Here is a 25,683-nt window from a genome sequence, read left to right on the forward strand (position 1 = left end):
AGTTGCAGGCACAGTAATACAACTAACGCCACCGAGCCCGGAAGACAAAACACATCCGTTATCCAAATTTTCAATAAAGGTATCACCTTCGCATCTTTCACTCTGAGAAAAGGCATGCCATTCCGAATAAGTAAATCAATACATATAGTAAATATCTTGGCATTCTTTATTTAGCACTTTCAGCATATAACCTTATACGTATATACTCCTATACGGTAAGGGTAACTACAATGCTCTAACTAAGGAACTTACAATAGTTCTTCCAACATTACAGTCATAAATTTACCACTGATCTATTCAGGAGAACTGGCTAGTTTACAAACAAATGTTGACTGACCTAATAGCCAACTTCATCCCTAAACCACTGTTCGTGTTAACAGTCATAAGCCATGGTTTAATAGATTTTTGTACCAACTAGACAACAAGAAAAAGCGTACATTTTGGACTGCCAAGCAGAAAAGAGGATACCACAACTGGGATAAGTACTGCGAGGCTGAAAAAGACCTACCTGGCGGCTATCCGTGACATTATGTCCCAGTTATTTAACAACAACTTGCCCAATATGTTAACTAACAATCCCCGAAAGTTCTGGCAGGTAATTCACCCTAAAGCATTTATCGGCTTCACTCCTAACTAACGAATCTGGGGAGGACCTTTTAGAGACTGAGTGTGGTGATGCTTTCAATAACGCCTTCCCATCCGTATTCACTAAAAATTCAAACGCACCCTTACCTGTATTTTTTTCTCATATCACTCTTGACATGCCTGAAATCAGTTTTACTGCTGACGGTATCTCATCCCTCATCGAAAAGTTGAAGCTATCATCAGCATCTGGACTAGATGGTATTAATGTCAAACTGTGGAAAAATATACGTCCGATTGCGTTGAAGTCTCTTGTTTTGTTATTTTTGCAATCTCTTTCAACAGGCATCATCCCAGACGATTGGAAAGTGGGAAAGGTCATTCCTGTCTTTAAATCTGGTAACACGAACTCTCCACTAAACTACAGACCAATCCCTTTGACCAGCGTACCCGGCAAACTCATGGAATACGTCATTTACTCTTACGTCATGAACTTTGTCGACTCCCATAACCTATTCCTTCATTCCCAACATGGGTTTCGTGGGGGACACTCTTGCGAAACCCAGCTTGCCATTTTTGTTCATGACCTTCATGATTTATAAGTGGGGTTTAACGTACTGACATGTGGCGTTTAACGTCTCAAAACCACTATATGATTATGAGAGACGCCGTAGTGGAGGGCTCCAGAAATTTAGACCACCTGGGGTTCTTTAACGTGCACCCAAATCTGAGTACACGGGCCTACAACATTTCCGCCTCCAGGGGTTTAACGTCCTAAAACCACCATATGGTTATGAGAGACGCCGTAGTGGAGGGCTCCGAGAATTTCGACCACCTGGGGTTCTTTAACGTGCACCCAAATCTGAGCACACGGGCCTACAACATTTTCACCTCCATCGGAAATGCAGCCGCCGAAGTCGGGATTTGAACCCGCAACCTGCGGGTCAGCAGCCGAGTACTTTAGCCACTAGACCACCGCGATGGGGCATGGCCTTCAAGCCAACCTCGACCTTAACAAACCAACCGATTCTATATTCTCTGATTTTGCGAAAGCTTTTGGTAAAGTAACCCACAAACTCTTAATATTAAAACTGTCCTCGTTAAACTTTCACACATACGTACTTAACTGCAATCAGTGTTCACAAATGATAGCTTATCTGTCCTCTTCCGGTAACATCGGGTTTACTGCACGGCTCTGTCCTTGGTCCTATTTTATTTTTAATTTAAATTAACGACCTTCCGATGCACGTATCTTTAAAATGCCGCATGTTTGCTGATGACTGTGTTATTTATCGCACCGTCACTGACTCTTCCGACCAAATGTTATTACAAGAAGACATCAACTACATCCTACAATGGTGTGATGACTGGCTTATGACCTTAAACCCTTTAAAATGCAAACTAATCTCACTCACTCGCCATCTAAACCCTCTTCGCTTTTTTTATAACACAGCTAACGTCCCTGTCGAATCAGTAACCACTTACAAATACCTTAGAGCCACCCTACCTTACAATTTGTCATTAAACACTCACATCAATAAAATTGTATCAACGTCTAACAGAACCCTGGGCTTCTTAAAACGCCACTTACGCTGCGCTCCGTGTCATGTAAAAGTTCTTGCTTATACATCATTAGTTAGGACTAAGTTAGATAATGCATATTCCATCTGGAACCCACATGAAGTTGGTCTTACAAATTCTCTTGAATCCTTACAAAATCGTGCAGCTAGATTCAATCATGCTTCATACTCTTACGACGTCAGTGTTTCCCCCTTAAAACAATGAGTACCGTATCACCTCTATCATGTCACTGACGCATTGCAACCCTTCGTGAGGTCTAGTGGCTAAGGTACTCGGCTGCTGACCCGCAGGTCGCGGGTTCAAATCCCGGCTGCGGCGGCTGCATTTCCGATGGAGGCGGAAATGTAGGCCCGTGTGCTCAGAATTGGGTGCACGTTAAAGATCCCCAGGTGGTCGAAATCGCCGGAGCCCTCCACTACGGCGTCTCTCATAATCATATGGTGGTTTTGGGACGTTAAACCCCACATATAAATCAATCAATAAATCAACCCTTTCATGATTTCACAAGTTTTTTCTCTCTCCACGTAACCACCCTCCTTGCATTATCTCTGCAGCTCACACATCTCAACGAACCGACAATGTGCTTTAAATTTTTCGCCCAGATGCTCATACTAAAACATATTCTGCTTCTTTTTTTCCCAGAGTAGCAAAAGACTGGAATGGCCTTTCCCCTGATATCGCCACAATTACCTCTCTATCAAGCTTCATGCATAATATTATAATTGTAACTTATTATTGATCATTGTGACAAAACTATCAATTGTATGTTACCCACTCCTTATGTATACCCTCTCGGGGGTCTTTTAGGAAAGAAAAATGAAATGAACTGAAATGAAATAGCCATCGTGACTCCGTCTAACGGCTGTGCTGAAATACGCCCGCTCATTGGCCGGTTCTTCTTGTTTTTGTTCCTTTCTTGTGGCTAATACTCACCTTGGGGATTGGTCTATTATCTGACTTTGTTATTGTCTTCTCGAAGCTCGCGCCAGTGCAGCAGTACAGATGTTGGTTCCTTACAATATAAGTATTGTAAAAAACAGACATAGCAAATACAAGCGAGACCGACAATGCCTATCGTTTTAACCTAAATGTCAGTCATAATACCTAGTATGGTAACAACAAAAATATGGTAAGCAAAAAAGGGAATCAAAAGATGCATGTAACAATATTTTTGGAGGCTGTGTATTCGGCTTACGTGTCTATACATGCCTAGAATACATGTGCTGTAGATATTTTTTTGGTCCGTGCTATACGTTTCTGGTTGGTTTTCCCTCAAGTGGTATGTCATTCCATAGTTCTATCCTTACACGTTCCTCTTGCGTCTGGTCATATATATATATATATATATATATATATATATATATATATATATATATATATATATATATATATATATATATATATATATATATATATATATATATATATATATATATATATATATATTGTCAATGGTATGTTAAAATTGTTTCTTGTCGGGCGATTTCACTTATGCAATATTAGTATCTTGAAGCAATATTTGTCGTTGATTATTCTGTAATAGAGTTTGTCACTCTCAACTTGTGAAAGAAATCGAATGGTAGGATTTAAAGTTCCCGGTGCCGCGCAGTTCCTAACGTGAAAAAGAAATCCGCGTGTTGATGGAACTGCATTAGGAGCCCTGAGGTGCGGCCTCACCGGTAACCAAAGCCGGGAACACACTCCCTCACCAGAGAAGGATTGGCCACCCTGGTGCAGTATCTGGCCACTACCTCCCACAGGCGTACGTCAAATAACTCACGGCCCTCAGTTCCCAGCAGCTGCGAAGCATCTGACCATGGCGGCGGTCAGATCTGCAACGCAGCAGAGGGTGCCAAGAATCTCTGGACTACAGGCCGCCTTTGGAACCTGAACTTGGCAACGTTTAACGCTAGAACCTTATCTAGTGCAGGAAGTCTAGCTGTACTATTCGAGGAGCTAGAGGGTGTTAAATGGGATATGATAGGGCTCAGTGAGGTTAGGAGGACAGATGAGGCCTATACTGTGCTACAGAATGGGCATGTCCTTTGCTATCGGGGCTTGGCAGACAGAAGAGAACTGGGAGTGGGGTTCCTAATTCACAGAAACATAGCTGGCAACATAGAGGAATACTATAGCAATAATGAAAGGGTGGTAGGTATTGTAATTAAACTGAATAAAAGATACAAGATGAAGGAAGTACAGGCTTATGCGCCTACATCCAGCCATGATGACGCTTCAGTTGAAAGCTTTTATGAAGACGTGGAATCGGCAATGAGTAAGGTAAAAACACAGTATACTATAGTGATTCGCGACTTTATTGCAAAGGTAGGGAAGAAACAGGCTGGAGACCAGGCAGTAGGAGATTATGGCATCGGCAAGAGAAACGCCAGATGAGAGCTTCTGGAAGAATTCGCAGAACGCAATAATTTGCGGATTTTGAATACTTTCTACCGAAAACGAGAAAACCCCAAGTGGACATGGAGGAGCCCTAATGGCGAAAATAAGAACGAAATAGACTTTATAATGACTGCACACCGAGGAATCGTGCAGGATGTGGAAGTGGTTGGCTAGGTACGATGCAGTGACCATAGATTGGTATGGTCTCGAATTCGCCTAGACTTGAAGAAGGAACGACAGAAACTGATACACAAGAAGCCAATCAATGAGCTATCACTGAGAGGTAAAGTACAGGAATTCAGATTGTCGCTGCAGAACAGGTACTCGGCTCTTAGTGAGGAAACCAACCTTAGCGTAGATACAATGATTGATGATCCAACGAGTATCATTACGGAGTGTGCAGTGGAAGTTGGAGGCAGGGTAGTTAGACAGGACACTGGCAAGCTTTCCCAGGAAACGAAGAACCTAATTAAGAAGCGTCAAAGCATGAAAGTGTCAAGTACAACAGACAAAATAGAACTGGCAGAGATTTCAAAGTTGATTATTAGGCGTAAAGTATGTGATGTACGAAGGTATAACATGGAGAGAATTGAATACGCTCTGAAAAACGGAGGAAGCGTCAAACCAGTGAAAAGGAAACTTGGGATACGCAAAAGTCGGATGTATGCACTAATGGACAAAGAAGGCAATTTGAACAACCAATATGGATAGGATAGTTAAAATAGCGGAGGAGTTTTACAGAGACCTGTACAGTAGCCGAGAAAACCATGACCTTAATACTATAAGAACTAGCAGTAACCCAGATGACACCCCACCAATAATGATAGAAGTCAGAAAAGCTTTAGATAGCATGCAAAGAGGCAAAGCTGCTGGTGAGGATAGGTAACAACAGATCTGCTGAAAGCTGGAGGACAGATTGTGTTAGAAATACTAGCCAGCCTGTTTACGAGGTGTCTCCTGACGGGAAGGGTACCAGAGTCTTGGAAGAACGCTAACATCATCCTAATAGATAAGAAAGGAGATGACAAGGACTTGAAGAATTACAGGCCGATTAGCTTGCTCTCTGTAGTATACAAGCTATTTACAAAGGTAATTGCTAACAGAGTAAAGAAAACATTCGAATTTAATCAACAAAAGTAACAAGCAGGATTTCGAACAAGCTACTCAACAATTGACCACATTCATACTATCGATCAGGTAATAGAGAAATGCTCAGAGTATAACAAACCACTATACATAGCCTTCATAGATTACGAGAAAGCGTTTGATTCAGTAGAAATATCAGCCATCATGCAGACACTGCGGAATCAGGGCGTCGATGAAGTATATATAAATATCCTGGAAGAAATCTGCAGGGGATCAACTGCTACCATAGTGCTTCATAAAGAAAGCAACAGAATACCAATCACGAAGGGTGTAAGGCAGGGGGACACAATCTCCCCAATGCTATTTACCGCGTGCTTACAGGAGGTTTTCAGGAGCCTAGAATGGGAACAGTTAGGGATAAGAGTTAATGAAGAATACCTTAGTAACCTGCGCTTCGCCGATGACATTGCATTGCTGAGTAACTCAGGGGACGAATTTCAACTTATGATTACGGAGTTAGACAAGGAGAGCAGAAAGGTGGGTCTTAAAAGTAATCTGCAGAAAACGAATGTAATGTACAACAACCTCGGAGAGGAGCAGCGCTTCGAGATAGGTATTAGTGCACTTGAAGTTGTAAAAGACTATGTCTACTTAGGGCAGGTAGTAACCGCAGAGCCTAACCACGAGATTGAAGTAACTAGAAGAATAAGAATGGGGTGGAGTACATTCGGCAAGCACTCTCAAAAAATGACAGGTAGATTGCCACTATCCCTCAAGAGGAAGGTATATAACAGCTGTATCTTGCCGGTACTTAGCTACGGAGCAGAAACCTGGAGACTTACAAAAAGGGTTCAGCTTAAATTGAGGACGACGCAGCGAGCAATAGAAAGAAAAATGGTAGGTGTAACCTTTAGAGAGAAGAAGAGAGCAGAGTGGATTAGGGGACAAACGGGGGTTAAGGATATCATAGTTGAAATAAAGAAGAAGAAATGGACATGGGCCGGGCATGTAGCGCGTAGACAGGATAACCGCTGGTCATTAAGGGTAACTAACTGGATTCCCAGAGAAGGGAAGCGGGTTAGGGGGAGACAGAAGGTTAGGTGGGCAGACGAGATTAAGAAGTTTGCGGGTATAAATTGGCAGCAGCAAGCACAGGACCGGGTTAACTGGCGGAACATGGGAGAGGCCTTTGTCCTGCAGTGGACGTAGTCAGGATGATGATGATGATGATGAAACATTGATCTGTGGGCTTCCTTTCACCGCAAGAAATTAATAGTTCGGACAGATCATTTCTTCAGACGTCGGATAGGTTCTAGGTGGGTAGTGAATACCCATGCCCATGAATCCATACAGTCTGTTAGACGAGATAGAAGAGACAAAAAGTACAAGATGTTGATGGTATTTGTTGAAAACTCATCCTTTATTCGATAGAGTGCGAAACATGTAGCTGCTGACTTCAAACACAGATCTTGAGGTGGCACTGCCAGTTTCAATGGTCACCAAGAATACTGCCAAGATAAGCATGCGTGAGCACGGTCAAGGGGGAGCGGCTTTCTATGCAATGGAATACAATCATTACAACAAATTTTTGAACGACAGTGGAAAAAGAAATTTTTAACTTTATAGTAGTTGGCAAGAATAATGGCAATTGTAGCATTTTGAGTGCTCCGAAAATGTTGAGCATCTCGCGCTTTTTATCGTGCACTGACATTGCACAGGGTGTCTGCCATTTCACCTATATCAAAATTCAGCAGCCAGTTTCAGACCTTCACCCTTCATGTCAGCGGGCAAGCACCTCAGCTACTACACGACAGCGGGAGAATCCTACATTTTTCCAGACCGCAAGATTCTAGAAAACAGGGCGAAGCAACAAACTGAAGTTGACACGCTTATCAAGCAAGAATATTGGTGCCATTAGTCCTTAATGCCTTTTTGTATATGCGGTGCATTCAAGAAATGCACTTTTTTGGGAGAAGTGTGTGGACGTGTTTATTGCTTCTAACTTAGCACAGTTCGAACATGCCTTCAAAAACAAACTGCTCCTAGCTGTCCACAACTGACCTCTTTCTGGCTGCCTACTAGAAAATACTTCATGTAGTAAGGCGGCTTCAAGGGCCTATTTAGTCGGTGGCGCGAAGAGGTTCCTACAAAAGAAAGAATAATGATAATACCTTTTTTCTAAATGTTAAGGCTGTGAGCGAGTGATTCCCGGCGGCGCCCTTGTTGGCATCTACCCGTGTTTCACCAGGCATAGTAGAAGCGGGGTATGCTGAGCGACTTCAGAACAGTAAAGTTTCAAGTCTATCGAGGTAGCTACCGCAGCGGCTACAACTGCGCGCGACTGGTGAACGGCTCGTGCCAGTATACAAGTACGAGACCCGGTGTCCTAGCGCTGTAACATTTCCCTGCCGTTACTCCGACCTGATATACAAATGGCGACTTTGCGACGGTGCTGCAAAAATGCTACAATACGCCAGTTACCCCGTGTAAAGCACTCAGGTGGGCTGCTTCAGCAACGTTAATGTGTAGTGCACACGGAGTGGGGGCATTGTCTTCCCCCTCCAACACATACGCCGCCGACCGACAATTACGGTGGCGACGCATTCTTCTGGGAGGCTTGCTTATCTTCTGAGCAGGATGTTCTTCACAGTGGCGTCACAAACTCTCGCCACATTTCTCTCATCTGCTGGGTAAGAGGCATGCCCGCAATTCCCGTGTTATCGAATTGCCGCAGCAAAAGCGCGGAATCTGCCCCACAACTTTATGGCCCATGTTAGATGCTTGACAAGAGTGGTGCTCTGAGTGGACTCACGACAAATGAACGACGCCGTTTAGTTTGAATACGAGGACGGTGGAGTAATGGCAATGAATACTTGGCTACTTCCAATCCTGCTTTCCCTCTCTGTAGGTGGTGAGTGGAAAGATTGCTCTCGGCATAACTATATGCACGCATTAGCAAAGAATTAGCCAATAAATTATATTACGTGTGGTTTACCGCGCGAGTACCATGATGTGATTATGAAAAATTTCGTAGTGGAGGGTCCAAACATTAGAAAATCTTCCTGTTCGTAACGTTAGCGAAAAGTGTCGTAGCGTGAAGTAGTAGCACACTTTCCCTCTTTGCAGAGTCTTTAAACTGCATAAAATGAGCCTTTTTTCGAAAACAAAAACGAATCACTCGCTGCTCATAGCAAGAGTTTGGCAGAGGAGAACAGACTACTCTTAACATTAGAAAGTTCTTAGTATGCAACCGCAGTGCCGTGTCATATGCAAAAATTTAATGGGGAATAATTGATAATACAAACTTCGTGTTGCAATGCCACTGTTGAGGCTTGTACCCTATAAAACTATATGCTTGTATCCCATATCTATCATGTATCAACTCTTGTTACATATATAGCACATTGCTTGCTAAGTCATACTCATTTGTCAGTCTGTTATGTTCATAGAATATTCGCTCTGTGCGTTACACAACCACGCATAATGAAGCAAGTTTAGACAAAGCTGCTTTTGTTGCGACGAAAGCTAGTAGTGTGTTTTAGCTAAGTCATACTCATTTGTCAGTCTGTTATGTTCATAGAATATTCGCTCTGTGCGTTACACAACCACGCATAATGAAGCAAGTTTAGACAAAGCTGCTTTTGTTGCGACGAAAGTTAGTAGTGTGTTTTAGCAGTCTTACCGAAACAACAATGATACCATTATTTGATAACAATTTTGATACCGTCTTCAGGTCTACTGAGCAATTCGCTGGCCAGCAGCTTGTAAATTTGTCGTGGTCGTTACGTGTTTCTTAATATCCTTGCTCTAAGCACACAGAATGAAGGCAAAAATCAGATGTAAGATAGTGTCTGAACAATTATAGCCTTATCTTGCTGGCCTCAGTGTGCTACAACATTTCATTTAAATAATTTCTTCTATAAAAGTATTTTGCTTTCGTGTGAAGAACATGAATGAAATGAAAATAGCATGCTGACAAACTAAATTGAGCTTCTTCTAGTGCACCTCACATACCTTGAACTTATTAAGATATATTTGACACAGTACTTGAACATTTCATCAATGTGCTTAGTGACTTTGCATGAATGTTTGCTTCGAAATCACTGAAATCTAGTGTTTATAATTATAGCAAATTTGCGGAGTAACTGGTCTGCAAACAATGTAAAAAAACGCATGCAGCATCACATCGCGTGTAAGACAGTTGTCACTACTAGGGCCGAATTTCTTTTTATGAAACAGTAACAATATATCTAGTAAAGGTACGTTTACCACGATAAAGTTATGTCTCCAGCAGGTTGGTTCACTGTGCGAAAAAATAAAAAGAACACCGAAATTTATGTGAAACGCAAGGGAACGACAGACGCTGACTTCCAACTAGTCTTACTTTTTCGTTGTGTGGTCGTATTTGTACTCTGATAGTGAAAAACTTTAGGGTTTACTATAAATATTCTATGGTCTTTTTTAGATCAGCATCATGTTTCTAAAAATGAGCATATTCGACGGAGATCTATTTAGCTTGGGGAAAATTCATACGAATAGAATAAACTTCCCAGCCGCTTTTAGTTCAAAATTATTAGTGTTAAAATAATGACCTAAAGGAGCCCGACCTTTCGGGACTGATTTGTACCGGAAACGTCAGGTTAGCTAAAACATCTTGGTTTTAACATTTGAAACTATGAACTAATTGTGGCTGCACAGTTTATTTTATTCGTACATCATCTTTTCACTACGCCCTATCACAAATACGCGTGGGTCATCTGAACGGTTCAAAGTCCATTTCGTTTGAGACAGGGTTATAGATGCAGTACGAGCCCATCTTTCGTTAAGGGTTACTATTTAGTCCGCTTTATCTATTTATATTAATAATTGTTCTATTGTTTTCGCAATAAAATCATGGCGGACAATCTCGCCTGCTTTTTTCTGCCGCCGTTTTTTCCTATATATTTATATATATGTAATTATATACGGTAGAAAAAGGGTCGCTGATTAAGGGTTCCTGATTCACTCCGACGAAGCCAGGCCCACCTGCCAAAACGTTAGTAAAACTTGTGTTTTTGCACGTTTGTCGACCTCTTTTTATACCGAATTTCCCACCGGATCCATTGAATTTCACCCCACTATATATATATATGTATATATATATATATATATATATATATATATATATATAATATATATATATATATATATATATATATATATATATATATATATATATATATATTGTAGTGGATCGTAGCAACGGGGTGAGCGGGCGCGTTAGGGGTCAACCGGGAAAAAGAGAACGACGAAGACAGTGTTGTGTCGGATTGTGTTCGATTGATTGGCTCTTGTACGTTACATTTCGTGGCAGCGGTGCCAACGTTAAGTCAAGTTTACAAGGAGTAAGACTGCCACGATGACAACAACAGTGGTCACTTCACAGATGAACCCAACAGAAGACGACACGTCGTCGACGGCCCTAGAAACTCCTGTCCTGACTATGCAAAAAGCTTGGCACAGACCGCGGGAGCATGGTGTCATCACACAACCCGCCACCAGCGTCCCATCAGCCTCTTCTTTCGGAGTATGATGTCCAGGATACGCCAAATCACCCTCAAATGTCAAGCGCTGGTGCCAGTCTACCCATAGCTGACTGCCTACAAGCCCTTGTTTCTCAAGGTTAGGCTGACAGACGACCCATATGCAAGATTTTCAAACTTGCTTCGCTACCCGCTTGTTCTCTCTTGAGGCCACACTCGCCCATTGTGCCCCCATGGCAGATGTCGTTGCCGACCTATCTGCGTGGCTCTCTGTCATTGAGAAGCAGTCTGATTTTTAGCAACGTGTGTCTATCGTGGTCGAACAAAACGTTCCTCTGTCAGCTTCGCCTTGGTATTTGGGAGCACAACTTTTGCCGCTTACCTTCGAAAGAACCCGTCATAGGCAGCAGTTTTGTCTGATGATGCTCTAAACGGCTGGACAGTTCAAAATAAAGCTCAGATGCTCGATGTGCAGCTCCATGGCGCCGTGGTTGATAACCTCAAGTACATTCCGCAAGTCATCCATTCGAACTATGAAGGTGTCGTCTCGGCGCTGTAAACCAGATTTGGTGATAGTCATCTTCTTCAGCTCTACCTCACACAACTGAAACACGTACAGCAAGGTCACCGCGACCTTGAAGAGCTCGATTCTCACGTCGACAGCTTGTCCCGGAAAGCCTTGTCGGGTTGCCCTACCGCAACCATAAACCTTATTGCTGCCAATGCCTTTGTTGATGCCATTGATAACAAAAGCGTCCAGCACTTCGTCCACCTCGCTCATCCGACCGACGTACGATCAGCTTTAGCTGCTGCTCTTGAGGCGGATAAACAAGAACGCTCGCAAGCAGCTTAGGATTCATACCGGAGGCCCGCCTACCCGGACGCACCATCCCATACCCGACATTTGGCTCTTACTCAGCTTCACAACTCTGCAGTGGTACTCCGGTGCTGCCGCTGCCACGATGTTGGGCATTTCGCTCGGAACTGCCCACGGGTGACCGAGTCGCTGACAAACTCAGCTCTTCCTATGCAGTCTTCCTTGGGAAACTACAATGCAGGTCATCGAGGGCAAGACCCTGCATGATAGATGAAGCCCATCTTCTTTCACTAGGCCCTTTCACCGAGATGCTAACTCTGCTGGTGAAGCTTGGAGATCCGCCACAGCACGTTGAAGCACGAGTGGACACAAGGGCTGCATTTAGTTTTTTAGCGATGAGTTTTTGTCTTGAATGTTGACGGTGAGTCCTGAGCAAGTCGATCACCTCATCTCGTCCCTAGCTGACGGAGCCACTCAACATACTCTCGGCGAAGTCTGCCTGAATGTGTGTGCACTTGGCAAGACAGTGAGACAGCGGTTCTTTGTTGTCCCAAACGTGTGTGCCAGTGATCTTAGGCTGTAATGGGTGCGCAGAGTTCAGCATTATTTTGCAGTTTAACGGCACTGATTCCACCATTGAATTGACATCTATCGCTTCGACACCAATTCGAGCAATTGTTGAAACTTCGATTTAAGCTTGCTCTAAGCAGTCGTATTTCCCGTTGAGTCATGTCATTTACAGAACTGATGACAAAGCGCGCTCCGTGCTCGCTCTGACAACTACCCCATGATGAAAAGTCTGATTATTACAATTTGTATGAAAGTCGGCAATCCAACAAAGGGCACAAATACGGCCGTGGGTACAAGCAGAAGTGAACAACCTGAAATCGGAAAACCATCTCTGCTTTTCAATTCTGTGATTACAACAACCTCAGTTACCATCTCCTTGTCTTCTGCTGCGTGGGTTCCTGTTTACAGTCCCGACAAGTCCTTTGCTGACACGGACATTATTGTAGAAAATACAGTTTTTTCTCGGCCTGGAGGCGAATTCGCAATGCCGCGGGCCCTCCATTGCTGTTCCGGCAAAACCTTTGCAGTGCTTGTCTTCAACCTGTCCGACAGTATCCTGCTCGTGCCGTCAGGCACCGTCCTCGGTATCTGTACCTACCTACATGGAAGCACCGTATGTCGTAGCAGTAGTACAGCCCGTAGCACCACCACCACCAACAGCATCATGCTTAGACTGGAATGAATTCAACTTCAGCCCCGACTTGACTCCGCAGCAGAAAGCTGAGATTCAAGCGCTTCTACGGAAATTCCGTGACTGCGTGGTGATGTCACCCAGTGAGCTCAGTCACACCCCGTTGGTGCTGCACAAAATTGACATCGGCACTGAAGCTCCTGCTCGATATCACCCGTGTCGAGTCTCTGCCTCTGAACGCGCAGTGGATCACATGCTTAAGCATGGTATCATATCGCGCTCGTCAAGTACGCGGTCGTCCCCCGTAGTTCTTTTGAGGAAGAAAGACGGCACAATTCGTTTCTATGTTGATCATCGACGGCTAAACAGTGTCCCGAAGCCTGACGTATATCCGCTTCCTCGTCTTGACGATGCCCTTGACCGCCTGCAAGGTGCTCATTTTTTCACTATGCTGGATCTTCTTTCTGGCTATTGGCAGGTATAACTAGACCCGTATGACACTAAGAAGACCACCTTTATAACTTCGGATGGCCTATACTAGTTGTATCGCCTGCTATTTGGTCTCTCCAACGCTCCCGCTACCTTTCAGCAATTAATGGACCAGGTTCTTGGGCATCTCAAGGGGTCGATGGCTTTGGTATAATTTAGTGACATAGTTGTCTATGCTCCCACGTTTTTCAACCACTTCAGGTGTTTGAAAATGCCCTTGCGTGCTCTCGAAGACACTCGTATTTGCATTAAACCTTCCAGGTGCTTTTTCGGCTTTTCAGAAGTTAGTTACTTGGAGCATGTAGCCAGCGCCAAAGGCATAAGTGCTGATCCCACGAAGCTTCCAGCCATTGCCTGTATTCCACCTCCCACCACGGCTAAACAGGTTTAAAGTTTCTTGGCATTCGCTTCATATTTCAGACGCTTTGTCCCTGACTTCGCTTCTCGTGCGGTACACCTGAACGAGCTACTGAAGAAAGAAGTTCGCTGGAAATAGGGACCCAAACGAGAAGCTGCCTTCCGTGACCTCAAGACCACCCTTCGAGCACCACCGACGCCTGCGCTCTATGACGAAAATGCCCCGACGATTCTACACACCGATGCCAGTGGTAATGGCCTCGGAGCTATTCCCTTGCAAATTAACGAGGACAGGCAGGAGAGACTGGTCACTTATGCTAGCCGCCTGCTCAGTGAACCAGAGAATAGATACCACGCCTCTAAAATTGAGTGCTTGGCGGTGGTTTGGGCAGTCAAAACATTTCACTCGTACGTTTATGGTAGAAGCTTCACGGTCGTTACCGACAACGTGGAATTTCGCTGGCTTCAAACAAAAAAAGACCTCAATGCTCAGTTCGCCAGGTTCGCTCGTAAACTGCAAGTATACAAGTTTTCTATTGTCCACCACAGTGGCGCTCGCCATCAAAACGTTGACTCCCTTTCTCGCCATCCGACAGCTTCAATGACATCTCCCCAGTCTCTGCATTGCTTGCTTTACGAATTACGCAGCTACAAGGCACACCCATTGTCGATATAACCCGCCGACTATACGGGGAAGTACGCACTTCCAAGCACCATCATGAAAGTCTTTCTGCATTGTATGCCATCCGAGAGGAAATTCTTTATCACCGAAATCATCGGGATCGGTCATGCGTGCCTGTAGAGCAGGTAGCCTTGCGACAGTCCGTGCTATTTGTGTGCGACGACGTTCCGACTGGCGGTCACTTCGTGCTGCACAAGACGCTGCCACGCATCAAAGAGAGGTTTTGGTGGCGGCACTTGCACGGTGACTTTTCCCGCTACGTTTTGTCGTGCACAGTGTGTCAAGCACGTAAGGCCTTCACAAATCCGCAACTGCTCCACATGCAACTCATCCCTCCTCTGGAATTAACTCTTGAGATTCTGGGACTTGATCATAAGGCACCGTTTCCTCGTTCGTCGTGTGGCAACAAGTTCATCATTGTTGCCACGAACTATCTCACGAAATGAACCGTGGTCAGAGCCGTCCCCGACTCTTCGACTCTGCGCTTACTCAGGTTAATCAACGAGTGCGTCATTTTTCAGCACGGCACGCCACGCTTGCTAATCACTGACCGTGGCACGCCCTTCACGTCCCGGGCTTTCAAAAACCTACTGAACGACCCTGGAATTCGGCAGGCCGCGGCCACTCTTCAGCATCAAGGCGCGGTACTGTTTTTCTCTGGTGAAAGAAAGACCGACGTCTTGTGGAAGAGCCTCCTGCAAGATATCGACGAGCACAGCTGAGTACGTTAGGGTCGGCACGTTCAGGGCTCCAAAGCAGCGAATATTCAACTGCGTGGCGTCGTAAAACCTTCGCAAATCAAAGATGTTGTTGGCGGTTGTAACCCTTCGGGGATTTTTCAGTGCCTTCAGATGATCCTGAATAATCATCGTCTTACCGCCAAATCTTTCCTTCAAAGTATGCATGGCGTCGGCGTAAGAAGATTCAGTCGTGGGCAAACCCGCGATGGCTGTCGCTGCGTCACCAGAGACGAAGCTCTTAAGGAACTAAACTTTGTGGGTGGTGTCAAGACAGCATTGCGGCCTATTAGCTGTTCAAGTTGCTCCCAAAAGCCTGTAGACTGTGCAATGTCACCTTTGAATGTTAGGATCTGAAGCTGTGGCAACCGTCGTGTCATAAATCTTGCAGGAGCCTCGTGGTTGAAAGCAAATCTTGCTGTGCCTTCACCGCTGGCCGCTTGCGCATGCCCAGCCTGTGCTCGTTCTACTTGTGAAAGTTTGCAACTTTTCTCAGTGAGCATGCTCAGCGCTTTATCATGTTATTCTGCGAGATCTGTGTACTCCTCTTCAATATGTTTGGTTGGGATATACTGGTCATACTGCTCGTTAATCTGCGACAGCTTATCATTGCTAGCGGAGAGTTGTTGCATTACGGCTGTGATCTTCGTGATGTTGACGTTAGCGCAGTGAAGTAAAATTCGCTCTTTCTGAATATTCTTTGTGATCTGCGCGCGTCGTGCGAGTCGCTTGCCTTTGACTCGATCCATTCCGAGATCACTGCTGCTGGCTGACATCGTCCAACGCCGATCCTCGCATTCATCAGTTGAGTCCTCACCCCCCGCGACGCGAAGCGAGCGTAGAAGCCCTGTGCGCCGTGCGTTCAGGGAATACTTGTCCACACGTGGGTTTTTGGCACCAAAATTATGAGAACACTAAAATGTTAACAGGTGCGTAATAACTCAGCCACAGGCTATCATCGTTTGCTCAGTTGGTTGGACCCAAGAGGAATGGCTCAACCGACCCCGTAGAATCGACCATGAATCGCGTGGCAGTGGGATTTCGTAACGAAAAAAGGAGGGGGCTGGGAGATACTTTTTATATGAACAAAAAGCTTAGTTGTAATAAGAGGCAATTATAAATTGTTTAAATGTGAAACAAATACAAAAAATATAAATATCAATGAATACATACACTAAGGAATACAAAAAAGAGAATAATGACAAAAATAGGTAGAAAATGTACTTGTGAGATCAGCATGGTAACCGTTTTAGGTCTTTGATTGTTTCGTGGGGTTTAACGTCCCAAAACCACCATATGAATATGCAAGACGCCGTAGAGGAGGGTTCTGGAAATTTCGAGCTCCTGGGCTTCTTTAACGTACACCCATATCTGAGCACATGGGCCTACAGCAATTCCACCTCCATCGCCAATTCAGCCGCCACAGCCGGATTCGATCCCGCGACCTGTGGGTCAGCAGCCGAGTACCTTAGCCAATATACCACCATGGCGGGGCGTTTTGATTCTTTTATGTAGGTATATATCGCTCCATATATGTCCCTGTGTGCAATGACCTTTTGCAGAATTCCTAGGAGAGTAGTACTATTTCGGACAGCTCAAGCTCGTGTTTTTGGAAAACCGGTATTAGAAATTTTTGCCTTAAATTTTGATACCTGTGGCATTCTGTGAAAAAGTGCTCTATAGTTTCTGTTTGCCTGCAATAGTGACAATGGGGGAGGGGAGAAACAAAAGTAGTTCTGTGTAAATAAAAGTTTAAAGGTAGAATTCTTCATCGCAATTTAGTGAATGCTACCTCGAATTGTCTTGTTGCACACCGTGCGCTGTACCACTGACACCTCAGGTGCTGGAAATATGTGCCATTTAGAATAGAAGAATTCGTGTATTCCTGCAGTATACGGAAATTTTGAATTCGCGTGATTGTACATAGGCAGCAGGGTCTTAGAATATTGAGAACGGGGTTCTGAATTTATTCTGCTGCCAGTGTGTCCGCCGCTTCATTTAGTATTAGTCCAGTGTGACCTGGCACCCAAAACCAATCAGATATTACGAAAGTGATTGGGTATATTGTATGAAATTTTAATAAACAAGTTGATGTCATTGGTGATGTCCGAGTGGTGCAACCTGACAAAGCAAAGGTCAGCACAACAACCGAAGAGATAAATGTTGGGAGATTGCGTATGGCCAAAATCACTGACAATAATTCTGCCTGTAATATTGGCATAAAGTTTGGCAGTCCCAGGGAGTAAGACCAACCTATATATATCCGGGATATTAACTCTTTAGATGATCAAAATGAACTTAACTCAAACCTTCATAATATTCATCTGTGGTGCAATGAGTGGGGAATGATCCTTAATGCAGAAAAGAGTGTCTGCATGCGTTTGACACGTAAGAAAGTTCCACTAAATTATACGTACCAGCTTGGGTCTTCAACTCTTAGAGAGGTTACAAGCTACAAATATTTGGGCCTAACTATAACTAGTAATTTGTCTCGGAACATGCATGTAGACAACATATGTTCAGCTGCCTTTCGGAAACTTGGTTTTCTAAGACATAAACTGCGTACCTGTCCTGCCAATGTAAAGCTTCTTAGTTATTATTCTTTTATACGACCTAAACTGGAATACGGCAGCATTGTATGGGACCCTTACACTAAGCTTAATATTAACAAACTTGAGCGGGTTCAAAGGAAAGCTGTTTGGTTTATATATTCAAAATACTTACCATCGGATTCACCTTCCGCGCTGATGTCTGCAAACGACATTCAGACCCTTGAATCCCGCAGACGCGAACAACGGCTGGATTTCCTTCAATTATTACTTAATCAAAAAACTCGCAATCGATTCATCGCCTTACTTATCTTTTCTGTCAACGAGGAACACACGACATCATCATCCCAATTTGCTAACCCCATTTTTTGCGAGAACCGATGCCTTTATGTATTCTTTTTTTCCGCGAACAGTGTCGGACTGGAACAAGTTATGCGAACCTCATTCATTGTAACGTATGTGTAACGTATTGTAAAATATAGTATGAGGTATGCAATGTATTGTCGTTGTTTGGCGTAAGTTACTACTTGTGTTGTGGAACATAGTGTAATGTAGTGTTGTAGAACCGGGTGTGTTGTTGCTTTGCATATTGAAGTTTATTGTAGTGTATAGAGCGAAGCGTGATCTTGTTACATAACGAAGTGTATTGTAGCGTGTAAAACAAAGTGTGTATTTCGTATGATGTACGTCATTATGCCTGTGGTATGCGTGACGTGCCCTTCCTGCTTGGATCACTTAGTGTCCGCATTATGTAATAAATTAAATAAAAATATAAAAAAAATAATCCTGTTGAGTAGATGCCCACTCCTGCTTTCTCGGCATCATAGGAAGTTTTTGTGGCTCTAAGTAAACTTATCTCTAGGCTATTGAGATGGTCTTTGAGCAACCCATTCAAATGAGTTGTCGGCAAAAGTTTAGAATATCTATAAAATATATCGTCAAACTGTATAATTACGTAGGATTCCGTACCTGTGAGAATCGCACATCATGGATTTTTACCCGTAATGACTCTAAGAAGTTTTGCGCATAATCTACTTGAGGTCGACGCTGTCGAGACCACTCACAATAAAAAAAATATGGAAGGCTCGTTTTTAAATACATATTGCGAGCGTCTCTGTGGGGAGGCTTAGATGCTCAGAAATACTTGAGCAGTCAATATGCAAAATCGGGTATGTAGAGAAGGCAGATACGCGTCGTGATAACGAACATTAGTTGGGACAAACTAAGGGATTTCTAAACATAGGCGCAATGCCTCATGCTCTACTGAAAGCAGAGGACATATTTATAAGTGGGTCCCCCAGAGATCAACACACACCCAAACTCTAATTTTGGGCAGACATACATGCAATATGTCTTTCACAAAGCTGTTCAACACAATCCCATTCAACCATTGCTGATGCGCTTGAGCAAACCAATTGCACGTAATCCCTTAGACGCAATGTACCTAATATGTGAACTACAATAATATTTGCAGTGTATAGTGTACTTTAATGAGTCTACCTGTGGAATGAAGTCCTGTCCGTAAATTAAAGCTATTCTCACCAGAGAACTCAATGGAAATGCAAGAAGAGCATTTTTCTTATCATTAAGGGACATGCTCAGGTCCCTGAATCATACCTAAAGAACATTTATATATGATTGTGAAATGTTGCGTAACGAGTGTATGTCCATGGAAGCTAAAAATAATGCTATATCGTCTGCGTACACATATATATGCACTTTATGGTGAGTAGGGATAGAATTTATTATTATATTGAATAAAATGCGCTAAAGAACAAATTCCTTACGAACTCCTGTTGTCTGTTTGTATTTTTTTGAAGGTAGTTCATTCTGCGAAAAAGGAAATGTACTTTCATTAAAAAATTGAATTCATGCGGGTATATATTCGGGAGCGGGAACACTTTAAAGTTTACTTATCAAAATGACGTGCTCCACCCTGTCGTACGCCCTAGCACTACCTAAGGTCACCAGATTGGCGTATTGTTTTTGTGCCAAGCAAGTTTACTCTATAATAAAGTTAGCAATATTGCTGGCAGACAAATCAAACATAAATTTGATCATAACTGGAGCTATGTTATCAGGACCTGTAGATGAAGCTGGTAGTGATGGTACTATCTCTGATATCTCTTCAAGTGTTGTTGCCTGGAATTCATTAGCTTTTTCTGATTCCGCCGAAAGGTGGGGTAGCACAAATGTAAAGCGATCTTTTAAGCCTTTCTTGATTGCTTCCTATGACTGTGACAATTCTGCGGGTGATAAATAAATTGGTTCTAGTGTTATGTGTGAAGGAACAATCTTTCTGTGTCGTAAGAACCTAAAAAGGGCTCCTAGAGTTTTTGTCTATGACATATAACTGTAATGCCTGGAGTCGTGCTCTTCTTTTGCTGTCTCAATCGTTTGCCTGAATTGAGCAGCAACATATTTAAAGTCTTTCCAATTACGTGGACAATGGTTGTAGAATAGTTTATTTCATGCTGTTTTTGGTCGTGTATAGTCGAGATCACAGTGAGTGTTCCATCATAGTGAATGACCATTACTTCTAGTTGACGGCTTACTGAATTGGGTTTTATTCACAGTGGCATCTAATAGGTGACATAAATTAAGGGCCCTTGCCTGCTCGCTTTGTCGTGCCTGTTCACTTAAGCTCAATCGTAATATATCTTTCAATTTGGTGTAATTAACATATTTCCGGATATATTTGTTTGTCGAAGCAAGCGGGAATATTATTTCAAAAATATTTAAAAGCCACTATTCGGCCACATCATCCACTGTTTGTGGCCGATGTTATGGTGGACCAGTATGAAAATTACACCCTGAGTCAAAAAAGTCAGGTATATGACAGGACTTGATAGGCTAGATACATTAGTGGGAGATCTGGAATTCACACACTGAATGCCATCCAGATTGGTCAATTCTAATAACTGTTTTTCACAGGGATAGGATCTATTCTCAATGTTATATAGTGTGAAATAAAATCTCCTGTGATGATTATATTCTTTTTGCACACTGCTACTGCGGTATTTAGTAAACTAGTATTTATAACACCTATGGGGAAACAAGCACTGATTATTAAAAATGATGTACAACCGGAAATAGATATATCTATTGCTAAAATTTACCTCTCTGTTCATGTAAACTTATATGCAATTTCTGCTCTATGGACAAATCTCGTAGACAGGAAAATTGCTACCCCGCCCTACATGTTCGGCAATCTATACGAAAGCAGTGACAGTCTCGAAGAATAAAACGTTTTTCCGTAGATAACCAAGTTTCTTAGACTATAAATATTTGAGCAGAAAATTTGGAACAAAGATAAGAAAAATCAATAGCTGCAGTGAGAATTGAGCGACACTTCCACTGAGGCACTTTTAATGACCCTATGTTGTACATAGACCAGCGGCCTCAACTGCCTTCTGCATGATGTTGTCCTTTTAGAAATCAACCTTCGTCAGCAGACTGCTGTCTTGGCACTTTTTTATACTTCAATAATTGGAGAATACTGGATTTCGGTGAGTATAGGGTAGCCCGGCGTTTCGGGGCTCTATTGTCCGAATCCATATTTTACACAGTTTGTGAAGCTGTCTCGGAATCACTCTCACCGTCCTGTTTGAAAGGAGATAGAAAAGTATCAGTGTACACAAATGCAGTTTCTGCACCAGACAATGTTTCTGGCGTGGTTTCATCTATTTCTTCGTGGGTAAGTGCGAAAGCAGTATTGAGAGTAGGATTCCAGGTACTAACAAAGATTCCTTTCATCTAAGTTGTCAAAGCTTGCCAATTGTCTCTGACAGGGTCGAAAACGGGGTGTTCAGTGCTTTTAACATGGCCTTTTCGACAGCATTTCCCACATCTTCCCGGAACTATAGAGGTTTCCAAAGATTTTGAATGTTGAGCTGGAGCTTCAGCGTACCTGCACGATCTGTCTAATACTGTGGCTCGAGCTTCATGCCGTGAGCATCGCTTCCTTTCCATTATCTCTAATATTTGGAGCTCTTGATATCTAGCCGGGCAGTTTGAATAATGAGCAGCGTGAGCACCTTGGCAAAGACAGCATCGTTCATTTTGCGAACAACACTTTTTCGGCTCATGCACTTCTCCGCATTTGCAGCGTCGGAAAGACTATCGGCACCCCTTAACGGTATGGCCATATCACCAGCACTAGGTGCCTTGAAGTAGGCGGGAAGCGAAATCCCCAGCTCTATAACTTAACTGGCATGTCTTAATCTCTGTTGGCCTCCTTACGCCTGCAAATGTTACAATGACTGACTCTGTGGGGATTCTATTTTATTTCAAGACTCATGAGCATGACACACTGATATGGACCCTGCAGCTGAAAACATTTCTAAGACCTCTGAGGCACACAGGCTTGAATCTACACCACAAACTGGGCCTTTCAGGCAAACGAGATGAACTGGAATAAATGGGTTCATCGGTTGAGATCCAAACTCGGTGCACTTTAAAACGTCAGAAGTGCAGGTCTAGTCCGGAGAGCAACAGCATTTTTCAACATCCTTTTTTACCCTCCGGTTTGTTCCCTCGCCCAATCCGCCCTTTTCCTGTCCCATAAAGATACACCTAACATTTTTCTTTCCATCGGTCACTGCGTAGTCCTCAATTTAAGCTGAAGCCTTTTTATAAACCTCCAAGTTTCTGCTCCGTAAGTACGTACTGGCAAAATGAACTCAACACTTCGAGGAACGCCCGTATTGTCGGGAAGTATCAATGTATCGAAAGGCAAAAACGCCGACCAACCCTTAAAAAATTTAATGACGATTCGGCACCAAGAAAGAAAGCCTTGTTCATAATAAAAGCGAAAGTTAGAAGCTTAATGTTTACTTAGTCGACAGCACGTGGCCTAAGCATCTCACGTATGCGGGGGGGAGGGGGCAGATTACCATCCCTGTGGTTGAGCCTGCGTTTGCTTGTTTGTTTTGATTGAGACTCCAGATACAATCTGAAAGTAAAATCCTTCTTGTTAGTGACGACACGTGCCTTGCGTCAGACAATCTTATAATTTGGGGCTTGCGTATGCTTTGCGAAGGCATTTTATGACATTTTCTCATGTTTTGCTTTATTGCTGTGCTGTTTCAGCGATTGATCGAAGGTACCGGAATAAACGATGTACACACGACTGCACTTCGCTCACGGACCTCGCAAACAGCACCTGGAAAGCACTCTTTTCGTAATTTGTATTTAACGTTGACGAGAGTGTGTATTATTTTGCGCGTGCGTACATGAACTACACGTACAGATGCCACCACGCCTCTGTATATCGCGCGAGCAGCCGGCCTTCCTGTGCGGTGCGATACCTTGCGGCCATCGCTGATTGTGACGTCACACGCACAGAATCATGCGCGGCCTTACAGCAAAGCAGGCATGCTCTGCACGAGTGACAACGGTGAAAACTGGGCTTGTTTAGGCAAAGATCCGCGCTTTCCCAGGTCACTTTTGTCCAATCAATTCCATAAGACGGAACGCGTTTCGACTATTAAAACGTGCCTGCATCAACGATGCACAATTTGTGGCTGTTTTGAGGCATGCGATTATACGAAGATATGAAAAAACCAACCCACACGCAACAAGACATTCTGGATGGCCACAAAATGAAACCGGCCACAGAAAGGACTTCGAGTGACTTCGGTGCCTCGTATAGACGATGCCTCGACCGCCGGCATGAAGGATTGTAGTTTTCGTCTATTCGTTGCACATGCGCTCCGACAATTGGCCGTCCCGATGGCCTAATTTCACCACTCCACGGCAGTCTTCGTTATACACAATGGCTTATAGGAATCCATTGACACGTGATCCTAGCTGGGCAATGCACTTGCAATATTTGAATGCATGCATATTGTCACAGGGTGATGACGTCGACGAAGAAGCAGACAGTACGATGAAGGGTAAACTGTTCATTTGGGCGATTTTGTGCCCGGTAAACGGAAATTCTGATCCCAGTAGCAGACCTGCACTAATAGCTGCGAGCTGGTCGCCGGCTGTCGATCAACTGACAAGTGGAGAAGCGAGCTGGCATTTATACAATTGCCAACGAATGTTCTAGCGCTATCGCTAGTGGTGGCGTAGGCTCGGGAATAATCTGCATAGTTCGCGGAGTGAGCGTGATATTATCGAAATTGTCTGCTACAATCCTGAAACTTCTCGAAGCCTGCAAACGTGGTTTGCGCTGGGAATTACGTAGTGTATGAGGGTGAAAACAAAACTTGAGGAAAAAAACCTGGCATTGCCCCACTCTTAAAAAGGCATCGTCCCGATGCTGTAATAAAAGTTGAAAGTACAACAAAAATGCAAGAAAGTACAAGCAATAAACTATAATACAGCAATAATAGAAAAAACACTGTTTCAGCTCTTTTACGCGCATGAAACTTGAGGCGCGTGACATGGACGAGTTCAGGTCGTGATCGGCGTCGTTGAGAGTTCGTGATGCCGTCCGGGACAACCTCGTAATCGAGTGGGCCGAGTGGGCACCATGTACCATCCCAATTACCGACGCAGAAGATTTTCACTAAGTCCACGTCGGCGTATCGGCGTCCACACCCAAACACGTTAATAGGCTGGTATTACACGAAGCGTCGTCGAAGATTGTAACGGCGGCTGTCGGTCGTCCATTGGTTCTTAATACGGAGGCACGTGAGTTGTCGGGCTTCTTTGGCGCGCTGAAGGTACTCACTAACATCGAGTTTTTTTTGTCGGTGACGTTGGGTAACATGGCGTCGAACGTCATTGCCGGGCATCTACTATAAACCAATTTGTATGGAGATACCTGCGTCGTCTCGTGCACCACCCAGCCCGTATCCGGGAAACTAAGAGCAGTAACCGATGGAGGTGCGGTTGGTGTGCGACGAACTACTCAAGATCCTCCGACGACGACAACAACGCCGCGACGGAGCTTTCTGACCACGACGCCTACCAGGCAAAGTACTGATGACGAAACCTCACTTACCGAAGGTTATTTGACGACGCAACATGGAAGCAGCGGAACAAGCCGACCCAGCCATGACTCGACACCACGGCCTAACTCTAACGCGAGACGGCGAACTAGCGACCTCGACGTTCTTATCGATAGCCCCAGTGTGACCGCTCTCGTCGATACTGGAGCCGACTATTCCGACGTCAGTGGGTCGTTCGCCACGAAGTTGAAGAAAGTTAGGGTAGCTTGGAAAGGCCCCAAAGTTCCCACTGCCGGAGGTCATCTAATAACGCCGGCAGGAATCTGCACAGCGAGAATCACCGTTAACGGCCGTATTTATCCTGCAGACTTCGTAGTCCTAGAGCGTTGCTCGAGCGATATCATCCTTGGCTTGGACTTCTTATGCCTCCATGGTGCAGTCGTCAACCTAAGAACAAAGTCGATAATGTTAATCACAGAAGAAGCACTGCCACCCCGCACGCCATCAGAAAACCACGCCTTGATTGTGCTAGAAAAATAAGTCGCCATCCCGCCTCACTGCAGCGTCATTATTTCAGTCGGCGCTCCAAAATCACCTGACTTGGAAGGCGTCTATGAAGGCATCCAGCAGCTGTTGGTCACCCTGCAATATTTGCGTCACAAAAGGAATTGAAGAGCTGCGGGAAGGCAAAGCAACAGTTATGCTCCCGAATTTCAGCAATGAGTGCAAACAAGTGAAGAAAGGAACGTGGCAATATACTCTTCGCGGCTTTATTTGGCAG

General features: G+C 44.0%; 1 non-coding gene across 2 annotated transcripts in view; it reads left to right on the top strand.

Annotated features, from left to right (window-relative positions):
* Positions 1 to 8,403: 8,403 nt before the first annotated feature.
* Positions 8,404 to 25,683, top strand: part of LOC119177784 (uncharacterized) — a 684,229-nt gene continuing 666,949 nt past the window's right edge. For both annotated transcript variants that reach the window (XR_012895298.1, XR_012895292.1), the window contains exon 1: positions 8,404 to 8,557. This is a non-coding gene — a transcript (uncharacterized LOC119177784). The remainder of the gene's footprint in view (positions 8,558 to 25,683) is intronic.

Source organism: Rhipicephalus microplus, chromosome 1, assembly GCF_043290135.1.
Source record: "Rhipicephalus microplus isolate Deutch F79 chromosome 1, USDA_Rmic, whole genome shotgun sequence".
Lineage (NCBI taxonomy): Eukaryota > Metazoa > Arthropoda > Arachnida > Ixodida > Ixodidae > Rhipicephalus > Rhipicephalus microplus.